This window comes from Podarcis raffonei, chromosome 17, assembly GCF_027172205.1.
Source record: "Podarcis raffonei isolate rPodRaf1 chromosome 17, rPodRaf1.pri, whole genome shotgun sequence".
In the NCBI taxonomy this organism is placed as follows: Eukaryota; Metazoa; Chordata; class Lepidosauria; order Squamata; family Lacertidae; genus Podarcis; species Podarcis raffonei.
In genome coordinates this window covers 9,694,021-9,719,729 of record NC_070618.1, presented here as the reverse complement: position 1 = coordinate 9,719,729, position 25,709 = coordinate 9,694,021, and the positions used below count along the sequence as shown (strand labels likewise).

The 25,709-nt window shown below is 45.1% G+C and overlaps 1 protein-coding gene across 1 annotated transcript in view; it reads left to right on the top strand.

Moving 5' to 3' along the window:
• Positions 1-25,709, top strand: part of CLCN1 (chloride voltage-gated channel 1) — a 102,177-nt gene that overhangs the window by 2,778 nt on the left and 73,690 nt on the right. The gene's annotated exons all lie outside the window — the stretch shown is intronic.

Genomic DNA, 25,709 nt, shown 5'->3' with positions numbered 1-25,709 from the left:
TGAATGGTGATTCTGTTCGCTGCCTTAAGCATGTCAGTGCAAAGGCATTACTGTATTATCAATCTAACAAATTAAATTCTCAATACTCCAGAAAAATTTTAATGATTGAATCACAAGAGATGGACAGATAATGTGGGGGAAATGGTTGCATGACACATTCATTGTATTCACATGTTTTCAGATATACTATATGCTGAGAAAATCTTTGGTATACACCTTAGAAACTGTGTTAGAAACTCATATATAGAATCTAGGTGCCAAATGACTCCTTTAACCAAGTTTGCAGTCACCAAAATGGAATGTCTAGTTGCCATTTTGGGGCAAGATGGCTGTAAATTCTTATTTTTCAAATGATGGACTGACTGATTGATTCTCAGTTAAACACCAGGATAGAGCTAAGAGCTCTGAGAAGAAAAGCTTCTGCTCAGGCTGCACAGAAAAAGCATTTGGCTCTTGGAATTCATTTTGATGGTGCAGGTAAAATATAACTGATAACTGATAAAATTCTACAGGCTGTGGTATTAGTGTGTGAAAACAGTCAAGTTCTAATGATCCCCAGGCATGCACCTCCAGATGGTGGAGATGTCAGGCACCCTCCTGGTGTCCAGGTATCTTCACTTGGTTGCAAGTGGCCGATAGCCAGGTGCAAAATGCACCTGGCTCCTGGTTAATTTCAAACACTGGTTAGAAATATAACTTACTACTTAAATGTTTTAGTCGTAATGGAACAAACTGATAAAAACGTTGGAATTGTATTGGTTTGTAAATTTCAATTAAAAATAAGCCAGTTATTGGCAAGGGATAGCCTTTCTTGGGACAGGATTTTGGACTAAATAGCCCACTGCAGACCTCCCTACACCACACCAAACAAGAACCCTTCATGCATTCTCAATGGTGTACATTCATTTCAGTGGATGCGGTAGATTTGTGGAAATGCTGTTGGTGTGTTTGGGCAGTGGCGTTTTGTGGACACAATAAAGGTCCCATGCCCATTAAGAGTTCAGTGGGATAGTGTTCATTATGGAAAGGATCGTAGAGTGGACCTACAGTTAAAATAAATTAGCTGTGCGTCTGCAAGACTGCGTTATTACAGGTTACCTGAACAAGCGATATTTAGCAGGTCCTGAGAGAGACTGACAGGCCATAATTCATAACATAGCAATAACTCAAGGCAGCTTTATTGCATTACAGTTAATGCCAAATACCCAGAAAAGCTTCAGCTTGAAGGCAGGGATACTTTGTGCCAGCTGTCATCTACTAGGCTCATTTTTTAAAAAAGCGAAAATAAAATAGTATAATCATCACCCAAAGAATTTAATCACATTGATTTATTCACACAAAGTGAAGCATTTTGGCATAACTGTGATGTGGGTTGGGCTATGAATGGGTGTAAGATTCTTCTTCAGCTGAGAGATTTGGCCTGTAAGTAGGGGCTGGCTCAAACCAACAAGCAGTACTTGTGGCTATGAGGGTTGCCAGGCTAATTGGTATAATTTATTTGGGGGAAGAACAATTGTACTGATATTAGCCAATAGTCCTTGCTGCGTTATTAGATGCCTGCTGAATACTCTCCACCCAGAGACTTGAGTTGGCATCCGTCTGTCTTGTGCAAGTGTTCCTCCAGGGGTGAAGTCAAGCCGCTGTGTTAATTTAACTAATAATTTTTATTATTATTATTATTATCTTATTACCATATGTAACTAACTATACATGCTTTTAAAATCTTGCTGATTTTACCTATTTACTGATAATTATATTATTTTTGTATACTGCTTAGAGATTCTTAATGATGTTTACTGTTTTTTCTAAATAAATAAAAGCCTTCCTGTGTCTGCAAACAGAAAAACTCAAGACGGCGAAAACATGCCCCTTTCACCCACAATATGGAGGGAGTAACTGCTGTTGTCATGTATTTTTACATTTATTTTATGAATTTGTTCTTAGTTGCCTTGAGTGCTTTTTTAAAAAAGCAGAAGAGAGGAATTTAAATAGTTTTTAATAATAATAATTGTCATGCAGGGCAGCAAAAATAGCTTGAGCTGGCTCTGCTGTATATGAGCTCTGCTGTATATGAAATTTACCACTGACTCATTTGTGTTTTGGAAATGCATTTTGAGAACGGCGACTCTCTCTGTGACTCTGGTGAGCGTAACGTTCAGTAGACCAGACACCAGTCTGAACTCAACCGCTTTCATGCAAGCATCTCAAATGCAAAAGAGAAACACTGGCACCACTTTATGACACATTCCGCTTGAGGCCACATACCCTACTTTATAGAGGTATGTCCCCTGTTTGGAGAGTAGGGAGGGTTTTGAAGTTTCCCCGTTTAACACCAGGGTAGCAGGCTGAGGAGGCACATAAGTCACCTCGTCATGAACTTCTTCGCTATTGGAAGAGTCCTTGCATTTCTGCTTAAATTTCTGTAATTTATAAATCTGCATCTATACTTGTAAACTAGTATATGTACATATTCAAATCCGTGCCCTCTTTTGTCTCTTTTTGGGAGATTCGTTTCTTCAATGTTGGCATTGTGCTAGTGACCAAACTAAGCTAGAGACTCCAAGTTAATCGGGACTAATGTGGAATTTCAGTTTCTGGTGTTCATTACGGACAGATCACTTCCTTGTGAGGTTTAGACAAGTGATATTTTTGACTTTCCGCACGAGTGGTGGACAGGTTATAACAGCCACCTCCAGAGGTTCATGGATTCCTGAAGGGCACTGAAGAGTTTCCAGTATGCAAAGGCGGTATCCTTGTTGAGCCCTGATCACTCTGTGTGGAAGTTGGAGATGACCTGGTAGAAAGGGAAATGCCATGTGAGAAGCAGAGGTAGAAGAGATTTTTGATGGGCTGTACAGGCAATCCCAGTGCATCTTCTTTTGACGCCCAGCTGTTGCTGGGCACCCTTTTAAAAAGTGATAGATGAGATCTTATTAAAGCTCCATTTAGACAGTCCACCACTTTCCCCTCTTGCTTAAGACCTCACTGTGGTGGCCACTCCCTTTGCTATTTCAAAGTTGCAGGAACTATTTGCCATCTTAGGGCTGTTTGGAAGCTTTATCCGGCGCCAAATGCAGCTGTCCATGTGTCAAGCTATATTTCTTTTGGGTGTTGGGTGTGTCCCAGTTTCTGTGCCATAAAGGAATGGCAGCAGAGAGTTCTCTCAACGGGTGGTGTAACAAATCTACTCCACTTGCTGAAAACAGCTGATGCCATTTTTACATAAACTGTTTTCATTTGTACATCCATATAGGATGAGAGAGGATCTACCTCATTCAACCCTAAAGCTAATATTGCAATTTCAGCCTTGTTAAAAAGTGCAATAGTCACATGTAAGATCAGGGAGGTCTTTATTTCCGAACACCTTAGAGTTGATGCAGACCATCTCCAATCTAGAAATGTATGTCAGGGCTCTATTGATCTATTTGTATGGCATTCTGGATATATGTGGTCCTTCATTCTCGCATTTAAAGCCCGAAGTGGGCATTTGTTTAACTAAGAAATATCTCCAGCACTAAGAGCTGTTCAGGGAACCAAGATGGCTGAGCTTGGCTGTTGCAAAATACGGTGGCAGACAAATATGAAAGCACTCTGGTAACTTCCAAAATGGATTATTGCTATAGACACCCCACATTAGTCAAATGTTTAGTCATTAGATGTGCTGAAATAAATGAATATGGGTAACTTAGGTTCATTAATTTCAGTTAGTTTACTCTGAATAGAACTGGGCTGAATACAACTCAGTGTTTCCTGTTTGTTATGTTCCTATTTACTGTTTCTATCTAATATTACCCAGCTGATATTTTGACCACATGGAATGCTCATTGTCTTTCAGGTCTGAGCACAGGCAATAGAGAGTTAAGGTGTGCTATAAAGCGATGAAGTAGCAGCAGCAGCACTGAACATTTTAAGAATCCGAAGTTACTCCTGCAGGAACAAGGGCAGCAGCAAAGTCTCCATTTGGTTGCCGGGATAATTTCAAGTTGTTAACAGTGTCTCAGGTTGCTTACTGTCAACCTGTTTGTTGAGCATTCATCCTGATTTGCTTGCACAAGATGTGCAGGGAGGTTAAATGAGACAATTTAATGAGCAGTCTTTCTGATTTGTTGTACAAGAGCACCAAATCAACTTTTAATTGTGTGCAAGCTGAATTTGCTGGAATGTGATTGAATCCCACTCCAAAACAGTGACCGTCTTGTTAGTGCCCTCTGAGTCAGGTTTGACTAATTTGCACTAAAAAAAGGCAAACTTACTGAACGTACCGCTCCCATGTGACACTTCTCACTTGATTAGGCACTTCACCTGAGTGTTTCCAGCCATTATATACCAGCTTCTTAAGGTGTAGGGTGGCTTTAGAGTCCCTACCTCCCCACAGCTACTTCGTTCCACACTGGGCAGCTTGAAAAAGTACCACTGAAATTTAGGTAAAGGTAAAGGACCCCTGGATGGTTAAGTCCAGTCAAAGGCAACTGGGGTGCGGCGCTCATCTCATTTCAGGCCGAGGGAGCGGGCATTTGTCTGCAGACAGCTTTCTGGGTCGTGGCCAGCATGACTAAACTGCTTCTGGCACAACGGGACAGCATGATGAGTGTCAGAGCACACAGAAACGCCGTTTACCTGAAATTTAGGTACACTGAAATTTAGGTCACCTTCATAAAGAATATCAAGCTGCTGTTGAGCAGTTGTGCATGCAGGAGAAGGAGTTGTGGTTGAGCAGCTTCTCAAAGAAGTCACTTGGGCTTATGTCGGGGTGGACAGAGGCAGAGAGACTATTGCAAATGCATAAACCTAAAGTGGCTATTTGGCTCCCACACTTTATCCAAAATCACTCTGAATATTCAACTTTGATTCCTCCTTGCTTCTTGGAGTTGCCCTTTGTATGGCTTTATTATTTAATGCTAAAAGGTGTATTCTACCAGCTGGTCCGGATATGGCATCTAACCAACAACAGGAATAGATGTGCAATAAAAAGTGATTCAAACAATAAAATATTAAACAAATGAATTATTCAAGCAACCTTACAAAGTATTAAAAACAGCCAGCCAGCACTGAAAAAAGCTTTCCAAACAGCCAAACTTAATGTGTGGCAGATTCTCATGATCCGGAGCCCTGATTCATGCTGAAAATAGCAGTGGGAGTGAACACTTAATCTGGAGGGGAGAAGCAGAAGGCAGGGGGTGGGTTACTTAACCCTTACCCTCCTGCTGCTGTTCCCCTGCACTTCCTTCCCCCATCATTCCTCCCCAACAAGCACATCTATGCAGCCCTGCTTTGATAGCCATTCTCCTCCTAGCTTGGTCCTAAACAGGAATATATTTACTAGCTGCCTTGTCAGTCCTCAGTGAACTGTCCAAATTGGCCTCGCTCATCAGGGAGCAAACTGAGGAGGAAATTGTGTCTTGTTGCTGCTTGTCTTGTCTCTGACAGTGAAGCCACCTCAGGCAGGGCCTCATCTGAAATTCTTAGCATCCAGGGAGCCACACTGGACATTCACACAAGCTTCAAAGGTTGACACCAAAGCGTGAATTGAAACTAACTGGGTTTCACCGAAACTCTCTTGAGGACAGGTGAAGCGTGCTCACTTTTAAATACCTGGCTGCTGCGTTCTAGATACCCAGCCAGCTAAACAACAAATTGAATAATTATGTGTGGGTGATGGCTGGCGGGATGGCTGCTTTCATTGAGGAGGCTTCCCCAAAAGAGCAAAACGAGAATCTGATTTCAAATGATAGATAACATAACTTGTCCACGCAATTTTTTTAAGTATCTAGGTCTGCACTGTGCTGTTATGTGCAAACTATGGAAATAAAGCCCCAAAGCCCACAAGTTGTATTCAGATATGTTGGTCATGCCCAGTGGATCCCCTCTGATGAATAGGGCTAACATTGGATTCAGCTACATATCTTAATTAATTGCAATGTGTAATTAATTCATTGCAATGCGTATGACAGTCATGAAAACATGTTTGCTAATTTCCTTGGCCTCAAAAATATGAGATTCAGTGTCATTTTCACTCTTTCAATGGCCATATTTCATGATCCCCCTGCAACTCCAGTGCATTGTGGGAAATTTTTGGAGAAGCTTGTTCAGTGTGGAACACTGACATGACAAAGCCCATCTATCAATGGCAATTGCTTCATGAAGTCATTACTTGTTATATTTATAGTACATGGCTGGCCGACTAGGACCAGTTGAAGATTTTGACACACTTTTCATAAGCAGCTTCATGTTGAGTGCATTGCAGGAAGTCATCCAAGAAGTTACCACAACAGTCCTCATCTTGTTTTTATGCTGCGATTTGTTTTTGTTTGTTTGTGCTTTGAGCTCTTTGGTTAACACAGGATAATTGATTAAAACTGCACGCTTCCTTCTGTAACGTATTGCATTGAGAGTCAAAACTATAATTCCCAAATGGGAGCCCTGTCCTGATCGCCATCCTGAGTGCACCAAGATACACCTCACTGCTGTTGGTACAATTTGATACCCCAGACATGTGATTTCCTTGTCAATATTCCTTCACCTTGTTTGCCCGGGAGACTAATTTTGCGTGACACTTCTTTCACAGTTCCTGCTACAGATCATCACAGAGGCTCGCATCCAGGTTAGTCAGGTGAAATTGTTCCTGTAAGCTGTCAGTGGCTTGACGTGCTTGGCTCCTTGAAGTTTCTTTACAGCTGCTCCACAGGAGAGCATTAGGCTCCCAGTGGAGTTTTAAGTCCTTGAAGTTTCTTTACAGCTGCTCCACAGGAGAGCATTAGGCTCCCAGTGGAGTTTTAAGTCACATTTTAAATTTAAACCCCTCGCATCCTTAAATGTGGCAACGCTCGTAGCTTTGGACCAACTCATTTTGCAAACCACATTTCAGCTCCAGGGATGTATAAATAATCGTTCCTGTAGTGTTACAGAACGTTTTGTTAACTGGATTTACTTACTAATTTCAGAAACCCTGTTATTAAAGATTGTCGGTGTGGCACAAGTATACCTGTGTTTATTCTACAGTAAATCCAAATGAGTTCGAAGGGGCCAACTGAGAAGGGGGCAACTCCAGAATGAAGTGAAGACCAGTATTAGGGAATGTTACAAAGGAGGACCATAATATACTATAACAGAAAAGAGAGAGAGCAAACTGGGATGAGATATTTTAAAGTGCCAGCTCCTCTTCACTATCTTCCAGAGTCATTCATGCAAGTGTGAATGTACATTAAAAAACCCCAGTGCATTTGACCCTCATTGTGCAAATAAATACTTTGCAAAACTGCTTCAACTTTGTGGGGTGGGCATGTCTCCTCTTGGTTTTTGCTGTCAGATAGTGGGGTTGTGTTACATCTGTGAAAGTTGGGAGATGCTTTGGATATGACTTGTTTTCTCCCTGTTTATGGCATGGAGGGTTTGAGGGCAAAGAGAGGTTATTTTATAGGATGGATGGATGGATGGATGGATGGGTTTTTGCTGCACCAAGAGACTCTGGCCAGGAAGCTGAAGGGCCTTGGGGCACAGGTGGCTTTTTCATCACTCTTGTTGAAGGTTACAACCTAGGTTGCAGCCTAGGAAGAGAGCAGAAAATACTGGAAATAAACCACTGGCTGCATAGGTGGTATCATCAGGAAAGGTTTGGCTTCTTGGATCATGGTGTCTGCTTCCTTGAGGAAGGACTTCTGGCAAGAGATGGGTTGAACTTCATAACGGTTGGCGAGAATTTGTTAAGATTCTCACAAACCTGATCAGGAGAGCTTTAAACTAAGTCCTGAAGGGGAGGGAGACAATATTACAGACAACAGGGGAACACCTAGTACTGGGGATAATTGTGCCATTGATGCACAGAAAACTACCAGAAGGAAGCAGCTAGAAGGAATAACTCATGGTTTTAATTGTCTCTATGCTAATGCACAGAGTATGGGTAACAAACAAGATGAATTTGAGCTCTTAATGCAGGATGGCAAATAAGACCTAATAGGCATTACTGAAGCCTGGTAGGATGAGACTCATCACTGGAATGTAGGAATTGAGGGGTATAACCTGTTCAAAAGGAATAGACCAAACAGGAAAGGAAGAGGAGTAGCATTATGTGTAAATGATGTGTGCACTTACGTAGAGATCCATGGCCTGGAGCATGGAAGGAATATTGAGAATATATGGGTAAAAATTGTAGGAGAGGAAAACAACAGTGACCTTACTGTGGGTGTCTGCTATAGACCTCCAAGCCAGACTGCAGATTTAGGTTATGCCTTCCTAGAGCAGATTACAGTAGTCATGGGAGACATCAACTACCCCAATATCTGTTGGAACTCAAACTCAGGTGCAAATAATGTACGGTCAAACAAAGTCCTCGATTGCCTCACTGACTATTTCATTTCCCAGAAGGTGGAAGAAGCAACATGGGGGTCATCTGTTTTGGAACTGGTCCTCACCAACAAGCAGGAACTGATCGACAAAGTGGAAGTACTGGATACCTTGGGAGGAAATGATCATGTCCTCTTGGGTTTCATGATGCAGAGGCAAAAGGGAGAGTTGAGTACCGTTGGACATGCACTTTGGGCTTTAAGAAGGCTGATTTCAAAAAGCTCAAGGAACTACTAGGTGAGATACCCTGGTTAGAAATACTCAAAAAGAAGGGCATCCCATTTTATGATTCTTTTCTAATTTACTCAGCATGAACAGCCAGGTCTGGTCAGATGGTTCACCACCTCCCCTTCCCAATATGTTTAATTCTTTCTTTCTGAGGAGATGCTCTATATTCCTCCTTCGTTTATGTCTCTCTCTCCCTCTCCCACTTTCCCCTGAGGAATATTCTAAATTTGCACATACAGTCACTCTCCATTAGTATATATGTGTGTGAGAGAGAGACAGAGAGAGAGAGTATTACATTTCACTGCTGTATGCCTCCCTGGCTGCGTCACTGCTGCAAGACTTAGTTCTAAAAATATTCCACCATGCTCTGCTTCGAAGGGGTAGGGTGGGGATCCTCTGGCACATTGTTCTCTCCCTGTGTGCTCCATAAATGAATATTGGAGGGTGGAAAAGGAAGGGAGGGCAAGGGGCAGAACTGACAGGGGATCCCATTGCTAATTCTAGCCTTGGAGAGAGAAAGGCCAACCAGCCGGATGAAGACTGAGCCAAACTATGCAAACCAGGATACAAACAAATGCCAGGTGTTTGCTCCAAGCAAAGTGGATAAGGGATTGAGCCTTCTCCTCTTGCTGTGGTTCGGTGGGATCAGACATTACATGGGAGTTATTAGAAAGTGCTGTGAACTGCTCTCAAGGAAATATGGCCAAGTTCTTGCACTGCAGGGATGGGGCAACAAGGGATGGTGCCCATTTGGTGGAGGCAGGCAGGCAGGTGTGGAGAGGGGAAATGGTTTATGTTTTCAATTGTCTGCAAGAGGAACTGGACTTGCCCACTTAAGCCTCTAGCCCTGATGGAAGGAAAGTTATTAAGCAAAATGTGCAGGCAAGCTTCTACATGATTTCTGCAAGATAAGCCAGCCTGATTGCTCCCGTATTTCAGTGTTTTTAGCCAATGAATGAGGTGATAGATGAATTAGTTATTTGAGCAATAGGCTATAGGAATTCCTGGTGCCCTAAAAAGCTACTGTTTTGCATTTTATTTCCTGCTGCTTTTTAGTGCACTTTTCTTTCCAATCCTTGGGGCTTCAGTAGTTCTTAAAGATGTCATGGAATCACCCTTTGTCCTTTCTTTACTCCAATGTGATTTTGGCTGAGAGAACTTACTCCCTGCAAGTTAATTTCCACAAATGCATAATTTCCCAAAATCCAGTCATTGAGAATTCACGGTAAAGGTAACTTATAATACAACAGTCTATATATTTACCCGCCTTTTGCAGCTGTTTTATGCCTCCTTCTGCATCTTCACAATAGCCATGTGAGGGAGGTTAGGCTGAGCGTTGGTGAATGACCCAAGTTTGGAAGGGAGCAAAATGACAAGAATTAAGTTTAAAACAAGAAACTGCACGTGCTCAGAGTATTTCCTTTCTGTTTGTTAAGGGTGCTAAAATGTTTTTGCATTCTGTTGAGGATTGTGAAACTTCACGTGCTCAGGCTATTTTTGGTAACCCACAGAAGCGTATGTAATAAGAAGTTTGTCTCAAAACATATTTTCTGTTACCTTATTTCATGCATTCCTTTGGAGGGGAAGGGTCCCCCTATTATGAGGCCTGCACCAGGGCCCCTAACCGCTTTAACCTGGACTTGTTGACAACACTGTCATAGTTGCCTTTGGGGTGTGCAGGGCTAAGAAAGAGATATCATAATGAAAAGGAAGAGCAGGGAGCCAGCAGGGGCTGTTTAGCTTCTGGGTGAGTTGAACTGATGCATTTAAGAAGCGATTGCTTTGAAGACGGATGCCCTCAATTTCTCTCCCACCTCCCAAAAGCTGCAGGCTCTTCCCAGTGTTCTAGAGGCTTGAAGAAAATCAGTAGTGAACAAAGGGTTTATTTTTTAAAAATAACTGGATTCTTCCAAATGTATTGAAGGGCATATGGGAAAGAGAATGGAAATACATTGTTCTGTTAATTGCACTACTATAAACTTCACAGCGCCTTTTCCATTTCATCCCCGCCCACCCCCCTCCCAAAATAAATCTGCCTCCCAAAATAAATCTACTTGAGATGAACAATACATCAGGGTTATCATACATGACCTCCACCCTTCCTTCAGTAATATGAGTATAACAAGACTGGGTTATTTTGCATGCCTCTTGTAATATGAGCAGAATAACGCTGGACTTCCTACACACCAGCATTAATTGTTTTTTTTTAATGGAAACTGGAAATCACTTGGTTTTGTATGGAATAAACCTGAGCTGGAATGGTCATGAGCTCCTGTCTTTGCTTCTACGTTTTGCTTTTGAGTTGACATATTACATACATCTCAACAGTGCTCCCCCCCCCAAAAAAAATTAGTGTTACTCTCATTTTGACTCAAGGAAATCACCATTTTATAGTTCATATCAGGGAAAAATAAATTCAGTAAATGGGCAAAAGTACAAAGATTCACAAGATGTTTAGGGGTCTGTGCCCCCCCCCAAAGCACTGCATCTCAGTCACTGCTATGCTACAATCCGGGATGTCTTCATTGTTTTCTATGGGGAAGCAATCAACTTTTCCACCAGGGAAGACCAGCAGTAAAGACAAAAACAAACCAAGAGTCCATCAAGGGTGTTCAGCCTTTTTCTTTGTCTAATGGCATAGATCTGCACTCCTAAACATCAGTCCTTGCTACATTCCTCGATTAAAATACTGAAGGTGTGGTGGGAGGCTAGTTTTCCATCAAACAAATGAGTTGGATGAAGCCTGCTCATTTTTGTTTCGTATGTCAGGTTCTACAAATATTAGAAGCTTTCTGCTAAAAAAAAGGGGGGGAGAAAATGGAATGGAAGGAATCAGGCACAGTAGAGGGGACACAATTGAACACCCATGCCTGAGATGAGTGGTTATTGTTAATCAGTGCTTTTTTCTGGGGGGACGCAGGGGTATACATACCCCTAAATATTTTGTGAATCTAAGTTTGGCCTCATTGAGGGGCAGTATTTTAATATGAGTAGGAAAATGAGAGTACCCCTAAACATTTTTTTTAGAAAAAAAAGCACTGCTGTTAATTCAGACATAATAGTCATGTCAGTGGCTCCACAGTTCACCACAGGAAAGCGCCAATGAAATAAATATGGCAAGGTCTCATTCTTACACTCATACCAAGCAGGAAAGAGGGGGAAAAGATCCCTCCCCAATTAATGTGTTAGTCTTTAAAGGGCCATAAGACTCTTATTTTTGCTACAACAGACTAACCAGGCTTCCACTCTGGCGATCAAGCTGGAACTGCAGGTCTGCTTTGCAAGAGAATACATATAGTCGTCACAGGAAAAGAAGATTAAACCTTCAAGAGAGTGTCGTTTGAACCTCCAGTGTATTGACTCTCTGACATGGATAAAAATATAGGTAGTCTCTAGGAAAAGTCAGATGTTATCTGAAACGAGGAGATGGATGACCTTCTCTGAAGGAGGCACTCAAGACACTTCATCATCCCATAGTATCAAATGTATATTGTCGAATGCATTTGGTGCACCTAGGGAAAGGGCAATAAGTCTGTCCGTACGCGAGAGACCAACTTTTCATTTCTCTTCCTATCCCCATAAGCTTCTGTTCTGATTAAGTTTAGGTGAAGTCAGGAAGTGTCTGACATCTCCAGGAGCCAAATCGGGCTCCAGTAGGAAGGCTATCGGATTACAGCCCTGAGCAACTTTGGACCAAGGAAGCAATATGTTTGAGGTTGCTATGACACTGGCTGCCAAGCAACCCACAGCGTTTTCACAAGTGGTGCTAAGACACTTGTGAATGTTGCTAATGCAGGGCAGAAAAAGCAGGGAGGAGTCAACTTGAAACGGAACGTGCATTGCAGCCAGTTACAGTCAAATGATAGATTCAAGGAAGATAGTGCCACAACAAATACAATGGCATGCAGACATGAAGGAAAACTCTATCCCCCCCCCCTCAATTAATGGTCAGTTTCAGCTAAATGCGGTTCATATTGCTGGTAGGAAAACCGCTGTCATTTCATACAGAAGGGTATATTATCCCAAGGAGAATTCCTTTAGCCCTTGATCATTTTGGTTGCTGTTCCCACCTCTGCTATATCCTTTCTGAGGTGCAGGTTCACAATTGTACCCAGTAGTCATGACATAGGTTTCCTTGCGGAAGGAGACAGCCAGGTTGCAGATCTTAGCACCACTTTTAGAATGTTGTTGTTGTTTAGTCGTTTAGTTGTGTCCAACTCTTCGTGACCCCATGGACTAGAGCACGCCAGGCACTCCTGTCTTCCACTGCCTCCCGCAGTTTAGTCAGACTCATGCTGGTAGCTTTGAGAACACTGTCCAACCATCTAGTCCTCTGTCGTCCCCTTCTCCTTCTGCCCTCCATCTTTCCCAACATCCGGGTCTTTTCTTCTCATGAGGTGGCCAAAGTATTGGAGCCTCAGCTTCAGGATCTGTCCTTCCTGTGAGCACTCAGGGCTGATTTCCTTAAGAATGGAGAGGTTTGATCTTCTTGCAGTCCGTGGGACTCTCAAGAGTCTCCTCCAGCACCATAATTCAAAAGCATCAATTCTTCGGCAATCAGCCTTCTTTATGGTCCAGCTCTCACTTCCATACATCATGTCAGGGAACTGCCATTGGAACTAGCGGAGGAGGTGAGGCTCCACAGCGATGCTGGAGAGGGGCCAAGCAGGGAGAGAGGCAGGTCTCCGGCTGGGGAAGAAAATCAGCGCAACACCAGGGATAGAGGGTGGCCGATGGGGGAAGCAGAGAGGAGGCTCCAGGACTCTTCGCAGGAGACCAGCGAGGAGAGCACAGGTCCTCCGCTGCCCACACCCACCCTGCGCAGAAGACTTCCGCGCAGGGAAAGTAGGCGGCGACTTGGCGTCAAAGAACTTCTTTGCTGGAAGAGGTTCAAGAAACGCCCACTGACGGATTCTGCCAGCGACTGAACAGCCACGGAGTGGATGGCTGTCCAGCGAGAAATGGTTTAACCAGGCAACCTAGCCCAGAGCGGCGGTCACTTACGCACAAGCAACCCCTAAAGCCATTACACATCACTACTGGGAAAACCATAGATTTAACTATACGGACTTTTAGAATATCCTTGCCATTTCTGGCATGACTAAGGGCTCAACCTTCGCTCAAGTGTGTCATCAAGGCTCCTTTCTCAGCCCTGATTCTTTCAACTCAAAGGCATTGAGGATTGAACCTGGAGCCTTCTGCCATCCAACTCTGTGCTCTGCTAATGTGGCCCCTTTCTAAATGTACAGCTACCAAGGGATGCTCCCTGACAGCCCACATGGTCAGCAAAAGACAGCATACTTTGTGCATTCTGTATGCCTGGCTTCCCGGACGAAGCATGGGAGTGCCCCAGGACAAAAGCTGCCTGGTTTTTTTCCCTCTGGGGAACTTCTGACATTCCTGATGCCACCTGAACGACAAGCCCATCCTAGATGAACAATGCAACAAGGGGACAAAGTTCAGCCATTATCAATTATACATCCTCTTCCAAATCTGCTCTCTGCGTAAGTTACAGCCTTGAACGTGTCGCAGATAAGAAGATAAACAAGCGATGTGACGAAAGACTGATTTAGAGAATGTAAGATCTGCTAGTATATTCACACTGGGTTTTGAAACTGGGGAGGCTTCCCTCGCCTGCTGCCATCCAGATGTTTTGGACCACAGCTGCCATCACTCATGGCTACCACAAGTTTAAGAAGGCTGATCCACACCAGTCTTTGTGTTTAACACTTTCCTGTGTTGCTATATTTTTCTCAAACTACTCCTTTCGAGTTGTGGGTGGGAAAATGTGGTTTTTATGTGGTTAGTTACAGAAGCACAGCACCTACAGACCCCACTCCCACCCCTATTTCTTAACTGTATCTTTTATTACTTTTATAAACTCCCATATCCTGTAGTATCACAAGTTGGTGAACACACACCACAACAAATTAATTCATCCATCGTTTGTTTTTTAAAATCACACTAGTCCAATAAAAACAGTTCAGTAGCAGCAGCAGAAATAACCACAGCCACTCACAGACGTCTCCCAAATGACTGGCTGGAAAGATATGTTTTAAAAGCCACACAAAATCTATATAGGAGGTAGTTGCACAAACTGGGAGGCTGGGAAGGTACCAGAGGGAAGATCCTCTCCCACATCACCACATAGTGAGCCCTGCTTACCAATGGGAACAAGAGACACGCTGCCTCTGCACATCGCAGGGACTGACCTGGCCGGCATGGAGGGAGGCACTCCATCAAATCCCTGGGTGGATTTTGACATTGCGCTACCACAAATTTCCCATCTGTGCTAAGCGTGTCAGCTTGCCTTACTGCACATTCACTTCTTTCCTTATCCTCTGGGGGGGGGGTCTCACCCCCGAGCCACTTTTGAAGGGTGCTGGGAGAAAGCCCCATGGTGCATGTGGAAGTACTTGCGCTGGGGGGGGGGTCCTACTGCTTGCAGGACTTCTTAGGTGAATAGCCACTCTGGGCGGCTTCCAACTGACTATTAAAAACAATACAGCGTCAGACATTAAAAACTTCCCTAAACAAGGAAGACAGTTGTCTTTTAAAAGTAAAATAGTTGTTTATTGCCTTGACATCTGCTGGGAGGCCGTTCCACAGGCAGGCACCACTACCGAGAAGGCCCTGTGCCTGGTTCCCTGTAGCTTTGCTTTTCACAGTGAGGGAACCGCCAGAAGGCCCTCGGCGCTGGATCTCAGTGTCCGGGCTGAACGATGGGGGTGGAGACGCTCCTTCAGGTATACTGGACCGAGGTCGTTTAGGGCTTTAAAGGTCAGCACCAACACTTTGAATTGTGCTTGGAAACATACTGGGAACTAATGAAGACCAGTGTTATATGGTCTCGGCAGCCACTCCCAGCCACCAGTCTAGCTGCCACATTCTGGATTAATTGCAGTTTCTGAGTCACATTCAAAGGTAGCCCCATGTAGAGCACGTTGCACTCCCCAAGTGGGAGATAACCAGAGCATGCACCACCCTGGCAAGACAGTCTGCAGGCAGGTAGGGTCTCAGCCTGTGTACCAGATGGAGCTGGTAAACAGCTGCCCTGGATACAGAATTGACCTGCGCCTCCATGGACAGCTGTGAGTCCAAAATGACTCCCAGGCTGCGCACCTGGTCCTTCAGGGGCACAGTTACCCCATTCAGGAATCCTACCCACTGTCTCCTAAGTTGTTTAGGACTTTGTACAACTGAAGTCAGCACCTTGACTTCGGTCCAGTAGCAAATGGGCAGCCGGTGCCCCGTTTGTGCTGGGTCAGTGTTATGTGATCCCTTCTTGCCGTACCACTTAAAACATGTGTGGCTGCCTTCTGCACCAGCTGCAGTCTCTGGACTGCCCTCAAAAGGTAGCCCCATGGAGAATGCTGTGGCTGTTCCCCCCCAGTCCTTTAGTTCCTTTTCTTGACGTATAAAGAGAACGTGAGAGCTCCATTCTCTATTAAACACACACACACCTGCTTTTTTACTATAGCCAACATTACATCTGAAGTAGAAATGATATGCGGCAACATGGGAAACCTGAAAACTTAAGGATATGTGTGAGAGAGAAAATATATTGCTTTGGGTTAAGACCCTTCTGTTCCTTCCTTGCCTTTATGAATTCCCTGTTTCACCAAATCCTTGGTTAGGATGATTTTGCCTCAGTGTCTTGTTTATTTAGTTATATTACAGTTGTTTACACCCTGTATTTCAGGCTCCGGATACTTCTGAGGCAGCATGCAAGAAACGTCAAACCACACTTATTAAAATAAACAATACTGGCCTATGAAAAGTAATTGGGATCCTTTTCATGAAGCAGTTAGTGGTGGTCTTGGGGGGGGGGCACAGTCCAGAAGCAACAGACTCGAAGGTGGGCTTCACTTGCCACCCCCTCTTTGAGAATGATGCAGGCCTTTTGCAAGGCACTTGTTTTCCCCAAAGGTAACAGTAGCAGAACTTCCCACTAGAGGGAGCTCGGCAAGAATAGTAACTGCTGTGACTGGTGAGAGACAGACGTTGTTTAAATCTCAAGCGGGAAAACATTAGGCAAAGAAAACTCATGCATAATGATAAGCCAACTTTTGTCGGTTTAGGGTGATTTATCAGAAACTCCTTCCCTGGTGCAAGTGAGGGGGGAAACAAATTAGGAAGCCTTGGCTTCTCCTTATATCCAAGTTAGGGTTTGCTTTTCCCTAGCAAACCATAGGTAAAGGTAAAGGGACCCCTGACCATTAGGTCCAGTCATGGCTGACTCTGGGGTTGCAGCGCTCATCTCGCTTTATTGGCTGAGGGAGCCGGCGTACAGCTTCCGGGTCAAGTGGTCAGCATGACTAAGCTGCTTCTGGTGAACCAAAGCAGCTCACGGAAACGCCGTTTACCTTCCTGCCACAGCGGTACCTATTTATCTACTTGCACTTTGACGTGCTTTCAAACTGCTAGGTTGGCAGGAGCAGGGACCGAGCAACGGGAGTTCACCCCGTCGCGGGGATTCGAACCGCCAACCTTCTGATAGGCAAGTCCTAGGCTCTGTGGTTTAGACCACAGTGCCACTTGCTACCTAATCTGAAGCCATGGCTTGCTAATTGTGGCTTCTTGGGCAGCCACAAACCATGATCCTTAGTTCGAACATAAAAGGAAGACAAGGCTTGCTGGTTTGTTTATTCCAATTGCACCAGCGGTGGAAAAAAGGCGCAGCACCAGCATATGGCTTAATCCCAATAAACAAAAAAATCTGGTTTATTTTTACAGGGGCACTTGGCCAGAGATGACTGCTAACTAAATCCAAACGTTATTCATTACCCCGCCTTTTTTCTTTTTTTTAACACGGTGCTCAGAAATGTTACTTGGAGAAAAAATTCAATTCTTCTGGGGAAACAGAAACAGCTCATAGCTGTCAAGTGTCCCTTATTTGAAGGGACAGTCCCTTATTCCAGGGCCATGTCCCGCTGCTGTCCCTTATTGATGGATGTCCCTAAAATGATGTCCCTTAAATTTCAAAGGAAGCAGCTCCTCTCCCTCCCTCCCTGCTGGCCAGGGAGGAGGGAGGCTCCAACTGTGTTGCTTGGCTGTGTTGCTCACCCAATAAGACGTCTAAGAACGACTGGGGGGGGGTGGAGCTTGCATGCCTTGTGTGTGGCTAGTTAATACAAGCTAAGGGGTTTTTTGAATGCTGGACGCCATTTTGTTGCACGTGCTGCTGCAAACTTTGCAGTGCAAAGCCGGGCCGGGGAGCCATCTTAAGTTGAGGCTGCATAGGCCTTGTGGTGCATGTGATTCAGATTCTATTCAATTGAACCTCTGGTTACAAAGTTGGTTGGACAGTGTTATCGAAGCTACCAGCATGAGTTTGACCAGACTGCAGGAGGACAGGAAGACTGGAGTGCCTGGAACAGGTGAGGCTGCAGGTCCCTTATTTTGGCTGCTGGTCCGTTATTTTCAAGGCTGCTGGTCCCTTATTTTCAAATCTGTAAGTTGACAGCTATGGTTAAGGTATCAAACACAGTGGTACCTTGGTTTTCAAACGTCTAATAATAATAATAAATATTTAAAAGCACCACTATACTATTAACATAAACATTTTTTTAAAATCAGCTGCTTCTCTCAGAGCAGTTGGGGTCAGAAAGGCCCTGTGAAGTACAAGAAGCAATCTAGACCGTGAAGGCTCTGAGGTGGTCTTTGCCTGCACCCTGCCGTCTCCTGATAGTGGACGGGGAAAGTGGATTAGTTTTGTGCAAAGTGTTGAGCAATCGCCACAGGGGTGACACGACAACAGCCTTTTCTCTCACCTACTTGAACTTCACAACAGGTAATCCAGCCATGAAGCCAGACATTCCTGTAATTAAGCACATTAGTCAAACAGCACACATCGCACAGGATGAAAGATGGGGAAAGATCTGGGAGGCGTTTGCTCCCACACACAAAGGGGAATTGTGTGCCCTCTTGTGCGTGCGCACGTGTACACACACACACACACACACACACAACTGAGCAAGGAGGTTGTTCTCAGATGAGATTTTTAGGCCACACACAGAGACATGGAGTTGAGCAATTTAACTGACCTAACTTAAAATATACAGTACAGTACAGCTAATTCGCACTGTAACTTCCCACCAGAGGGGCCTCTTCATCACAGTGGCCTTGATCTATCATAAACGTGTTTAAATGCCTCTTTATATCACCTTCCTGTTTGTACTAGAGTATCATTTCCCCCTGCAAGGTCAGACATTATCCAGAGCCAGAGGGTTTGGCAGGCTATTGCCCAGAATGCTCATCTGCATGACAAATTAGTCTATTCTGCCTTTTCTTCTGTTTGCAATAGTGCTCAGGCATTTTATTTGTGAGGTATATATGTGTTTATGCCTCATGAATGAGAAAAGAAAAGTCTCAGGTTTTGTTGTGGTTGAGAATTAAGGCTGGGCTGAAATTCCCCCTGCCCATGTTTCTCAAAAACATCGTCATCATCACCCACTCCTGAAAATGGGGGCTGATTTTCTACTGCTTTCTTTGGAGTGGGGTATTTTAAGGGGGTGATGTTGCTGCTTGCTTAACCTTACAAGTTAACTGTCAGGGGAAGGGGTGTGGGTGTGTGAATTTAAGCCCCACACTGCCTGCAACAGCATGAGTTGTGTCTTTGCGATAGTCTGCTGGCTATACTTCCCATAATGCTTTAGGAGTGATGTCATGTCACATTGCATTGCATTGCGCTGCACAAGCTTCCAGGGCATTTCAGGAAGTGCAACTGGTAGGAAGATGTCGAGTGAGCAGGCTCCTGATGCAAGTCTAGCATAACATAGTCTGAAAACGGAACACCATGAAGCATCCTGGCCACAATGTTTTGCATAACCTGCAGTTTCCAAACTGGGTAGATGCAAGGTAGAGCATGTTGCAGTAATATAATCTATTATAATAGAAATAATAATAATAATTCTCACAGTGCATTGCAGCCTGTCAGAGGGCGGTGGTGTAGTTGTTAATTGACTCCCCCTCTGCCTGGTTCTGGTGGTAGAACGCATGGCGGGCAGCAATCTTGGACAGCTTTGGCGTGTAGTGGTTGCGGAGCTTCTCTTGAATCGTGTCCCACGGTGCTGCCTGGATTGCTACAGGCGCAACCAATGCTCGGGCGTTCTCAAACACCTCAGGCCCACAGAGGCTGAGGAATAGGCCCCACTTATGCTCCTGTGATACTTCCGCCAGCTCGTGGGCTTGGAGGTAGCAATCGAACCGAGCGAGGTAGGAGTCCCATGATTCAGAGGCTGGGGCAAACGGCGGTAGAGGCACAAGTGAAGCCATGGTTCTGATGCCGATGTGGAGGGCGATGGATGGAACACAGTGCTCTAGCCAGAACAGTCAGCTCTGAATTGGTTCTGCTCAGGGATTTCGCTCGGTGTTTCAGCTCAGTGATTCAACTCAGCTCAGAGGGTGGCCGCATCTGGCTGTGCTCTGATGTCCATCGATCCCACCTTCGTCGCCAGTGTTAAGTTGTGGGTGAACATATCAGACGACACAGCGATTCTTCAAACAGCTCTTGTTTATTCACAGGCCAGAACAGAACTGAACTGAAGGGTTCAGCCAGCCTGCTTATATAGAGCTCCACTAGAACGCAACAGTAACAACTTTCTGTAACTATCCAATCACTGAATGTCGCTTTCAATCCCTTATTTGCATATGTGGACCTGAGTGAAAACTATCTACCGTATCCCCCTGCTGGCCCAGAGTGAGAACTTCGGTAAATAATAATAATAATAAGCTGCCCATCTGACTAGGTTGCCCCAGCCACTCTGGGTGGCTCCCAACAAAATATTAAAAACACAATAAAACATCAAACATTAAAAACTTCTGTCTATTTCCTTGACATCTGATGGGAGGGTGTTCCGTAAATGTCCTTGTGACCAAATCCATCTTCTCCAAGAGGGGCTCAGTTGGCACACCAGCTGAAGCTAAGCAAAGGCACTTCTGGCCACAGCAGTGGCCTGCACATCCAAAATCAATGTCGTATTCAAAAGCATCCCAAAATTGCAAACCTGATCCCTTAGAGGGTGTGCCACCACATTTAGAGAACATTGTACTCCCAGTTTTGGATCACTTTGTCTACTGACCATCAGGACCTCCGCCCTGTCTAGACTGGCAATACCTAACTTTAAAACAGCAGATGCCGTTTCGAAGCAACTGCATGCTTTAAAGCATGTGGGAGAAAATAAGGACCTGAGGAACCTCACAGACCAGTGTCCAGGGGGCCAAGAATAAGTCCCTCAGCACCACCTGGGAATATTCATTTAAGGATGACGAGAACCACCATTATACAATGCTCCACAGCCCATGTCAACCAAAGGACCCAGGAAGATATTATGGTCATTGATATTGAATGCAGAACCTCCAAGTGTCCCTATTTTCCATGGATAGTCCCAAATTTACAAATGCTGCCCCAGCTTCTGATCTGATCCCAGAACAACCTGCTTTTCCTTAGAACATCCCTATTTCCATTGGAGAAAAGTTGGAGAGTATGGATTTATGTGACCCCCCCAAGCCGGGGTGAGCTTCCGTTGCTCGGTCCTTGCTCCTGCCAACCTAGCAGTTCGAAAGTATGTCAAAGTGCAAGTAAATAAATAGGTACCGCTCCAGCAGGAAGGTAAATGGCTTTTCTGTGCACTGCTCTGGTTCACCAGAAGCGGCTTTGTCATGCTGGCCACATGACCTGGAAACTGTCTGTGGACAAACGCCGGCTCCCTCGGCCAGTAAAGCGAGATGAGCGCCGCAACCCAAAAGTCATCCATGACTGGACTTAGTGGTCAGGGGTCCCTTTACCTTTACCCTTTCTGGACTTATGTGACCCCCAAGCCAAGGAGATAAGTAACTATACTACCTTTGAAGGCAGTATAGGGAAGTTTTAAAATGTTTGATGTTTTATTATGTTTTTATATATGTTTTATATATGTTATATATGTTGGAAGCCACCCAGAGTGGCTGAGGCAAAGCAATCAGAAAGAGTGGGGTATAATAATAATAATAATAATGGAATAGGACATCCCTAATTTCTTTGAAGATATGTCTTTGAAGGGCATGTGAATGCCATTGTTCCAGAAAATCCAGCAGGTACACACTCCCCAAACCTGGCCCAAACTCAAAAGAATTCAAAAATCTGCCCCAACCACATAAAAAGAGGGAGTGGGGCCAGTTTTTAATAGCAAAGCGAATAGGAAGGTAAGGAAGGCAAAATCCCAAACAACAGCATATCTCTTCTGCAGTCTGCCCTCCAAAGTGCCATTCTCCTCACTTAAGCTCCTATCCCTTACAGGTATTCAGGTGAGAGAAAAGAATTTGGAAGGAACGGCTGTGGGGAATTCCGTAAGCAGTGGATTGGGGAAGTTTATGCACCCCTCGCCAACAAACGCTTCTTTGCTGTTAAAATGGTCACACACACACACACACACACACACACACACACAATTTTGATGTGTTTGGGGCACCCCCATATTTAAACAGATTTTCCGCCACCAAGCCTAGTTCGGCCTTCTTTAAGGACAAGACAGGTCCTGCAGCTCACTTGCCCAAATTGCACGCCCTCCAACATTTCTCCGATGAAAACAGGGGCATCCTAAGGAAAAGTGGGACATTCCGGGATCAAATCAGAAACAGAGACGGCTTCTGTAAATCTGGAAAATAGGAACATGTGAAAGGACAGAAACTGGTTAGCCTCCAGTGGGCTAAAATTAAAAAAAAGAAAGGTTTGTGCTGCTTCCCATGTTGGAATTACCAACAATCATGTCACAGCAAGTGAGAAATGAGGGAGGGGGGAAGCAACTTCCAAGACTGCCAAATGTAATAAATCCCTCACAGGCAAGGCCAAAGCAATCTACTTGTCTTGTAAAACAACTGTCACCAGCCTCTGATAAGGGGATGACAGCAGAACACACTGTGACACTTGTGGAGCCTGGGAGTGTGTGTGTGTGTGTGTGTGTGTGTGTGTGAGAGAGAGAGAGAGAGAGAGAGAGAGAGAGAGAGAGAGAGAGAGAGAGAGATTTCAGTTTCGGAAGGGCAGCGGCAATGAGGCTGTGAGGACGTGTGTTGCAAGGCTGTGCTGAAACTGTGGTAGCGCTGGGAGCTCCGGCTGGCTCTGAATTTATTGCTTGGCGCATCAGGCACTTTCCCTGCAAAGCTCGTAAAACCAAAAGCTGGCAAAGATTATGCAGCTGAGAAACTGTGGCTGCTGCAGTGAGCCCAGAGGGTGAGGGACAGCCAGCAAGGGCCGAGGGAAGCCACCTGCTGGGCACAGAAGCTGGCACGCTCTTTCCTCTGCAGAGTCAAGGGGCAGGTGGGAAGGACAGAGAGACACTTGATAGGGCCTGAATGGGTGTCCTGGGCCAGAATATGGAGGGTAGGGGTGGGGGGATATTGCATTAAAAGCGGGGTGCAATCTCTATATTAAAAAGTATGAGTTTTCCTTTCCAGAACCAGACTTTTCTGAAAATCACATTGGCCATCCTGACAGTAGGCACATGAGGGCATAATGTCTCAAGAGGGCTGGTGTGAACCAGAGCTTTTCCTCTCATCTTACAACCCCCTCGTCTTCCTTAGTTATAAGCGCATCAGAGATTAAGGCTACGTACAGTGGTACCTTGGGTTAAGAAGTTAATTCGTTCTGGAGGTCCGTTCTTAACCTGAAACTGTTATTAACCTGAGGTACCACTTTAGAAAAGGGACACGGGTGGCGCTGTGGGTTAAACCACAGAGCCTAGGACTTGCCGATCAGAAGGCCTTCAGTTCGAATCCCCGCAACGGGGTGAGCTCCCGTTCCTCGGTCCCTGCTCCTGCCAACCTAGCAGTTCGGAAGCACGTCAAAGTGCAAGTAGATAAATAGGTACCGCTCCGGTGGGAAGGTAAACGGCGTTTCCGTGCACTGCTCTGGTTTGCCAGAAGCGGCTTAGTCATGCTGGCCACATGACCCGGAAGCTGTACGCTGGCTCCCTTGGCCAATAAAGCGAGATGAGCGCAGCAACCCCAGAGTTGGCCACGACTGGACCTAATGTTCAGGGGTCCCTTTACCTTTTACCACTTTAGCTAATGGGGCCTCCTGCTGCTGCCGCGTGATTTCTGTTCTCACCCTGAAGCAAAGTTCTTAACCTGAGGTACTATTTCTGGGTTAGCAGAGTCTGTAACCTGAAGCGTCTGTAACCTAAGGTACCACTGTACTGTACATGTTAGCAGCTTAAAATGCAGCACGGTCCTTCCCTCCCCCCATTTTGTTTAGAGTCTCATTTGCACATTGCTGTACACATTAGAGAGCCGGGTGGTGATTATCTTCACCTGACATGCATGATCTCTTTGGTTTCCCCACTCCCATTAAGCTCTCACCTGCGTATGTGCAAATGCTGCATCAAATGTAAACACTGAGCTTAAGTACGAAGTCAACAAGCTTTAATTTTTCTTGTTTGGCTGAAGCTGGTTGTAAAAGGTAAAGGGACCCCTGACCATTAGGTCCAGTCACGGCCGACTCTGGGGTTGTGGCGCTCATCTCGCTTTACTGGCCGAGGGAACCAACGTTTGTCCACAGACAGTTTTTCCACGTCATGTGGCCAGTATGACTAAGCTGCTTCTGACAAACCAGAGCAGTGCACGGAAACGCCGTTTACCTTCCCGCCGGCGTGGTACCTATTTATCTACTTGCACTTTGACGTGCTTTCGAACTGCTAGGTTGGCAGGAGCAGGGACCGAGCAATGGGAGCTCACCCCATCGCGGGGATTCGAACCACCAACCTTCTGAGAGGGGGAAAAAATGCATCAGGCAACAGTATTTCTCAAGAAACTGCACGATCAAAATGGATAGTAGCTACTGCTATGTGTACTTAGCTTCAAAAACTAGCAGGGGGAGTGCACTGAATGCAAAGTAAGCTGTAAGGTGCCCACAGACAAACTCTTTGTGTCACCTGTGTCTGCCGACACAGCCAAATGCTCTCGATTGAGGAAGCACAGCTTGGAGCAGTTTAGAGACTCCTTTCACAGTGGCAGGATGCAGCCAAATTCAAACGGATTGTGTTTGTGATTTGCTGTGTGGATAGCAAGATAGTGTCCATGAATTGCCTCTTCTTTTCATTAGAGAGCTGTTGAAACTGATCCCTTTTCCAGGAGGCAGCTGTTATTTTAAGGCTGTAGCAACCTCAGAGTCCTGGCACCGTTTTTTAAAAGGTACCCTTACGGAGATTCCTGAGAATGAGCACTAGGAGGGGATCTGTATTCAGGTTATATGATTTTCTGGAGTGGCTTGTTCCGTTTACAAAACAGACAGAACACCTGCTACCTTCAGATGACTCAAAACTCAAAACCTTGATTAATTACTCTGGGAAACATTTATGGTTTAATTCCATATGCTTTATTTACAAGAGGCAGAGCACCTCCAGACTGCTACTATTTTACAGGATTCAAGCGCAGAGCAGAACTTTAGGTTTGCACACTTAAAGTGGATTAACGGAGCTCTTTCATCCTAGCACAGCAAATCTATTTAAAAATGACAACACAGAGACTGTTTGCAGTTTGGAAAGTGACAGTAATGCATTGAAAAGTATGGGATGAACGAACAGCTAATGGGAAGACATGTAAGCACCCCACAAACAAATCAGGGTGAATGCTCATTGTCACAACAGATTAGACATGATCAGAACCTCCATGTAGGGATGCGGGTGGCGCTGTGGGTTAAACCACAGAGCCTAGAGCTTGCCGATCAGAAGGTCGGTGGTTCGAATCCCCGTGACGGGGTGAGCTCCCGTTGCTCGGTCCCTGCTCCTGCCAACCTAGCAGTTCGAAAGCACGTCAAAGTGCAAGTAGATAAATAGGTACCGCTCTGGCGGGAAGGTAAACGGCGTTTCCGTGCACTGCTCTGGTTCGCCAGAAGCAGCTTAGTCATGCTGGCCACATGACCTGGAAGCTGTACGCCGCCTCCCTCGGCCAATAAAGCGAGATGAGCACCACAACCCCAGAGTTGGTCACAACTGGACCTAATGGTCAGGGGTCCCTTTACCTTTATCTTTTAACCTCCATGTAAGTTTTGTGCATGCAAATCAGAATGACTGTTCAATCAATTAGTCGTCTTGAGGGGCCCTAAATGATACTTCACATGTAGCATTGCTGCATGGGCATAGCCATGTTTTTTGTTGGGGGGGGGC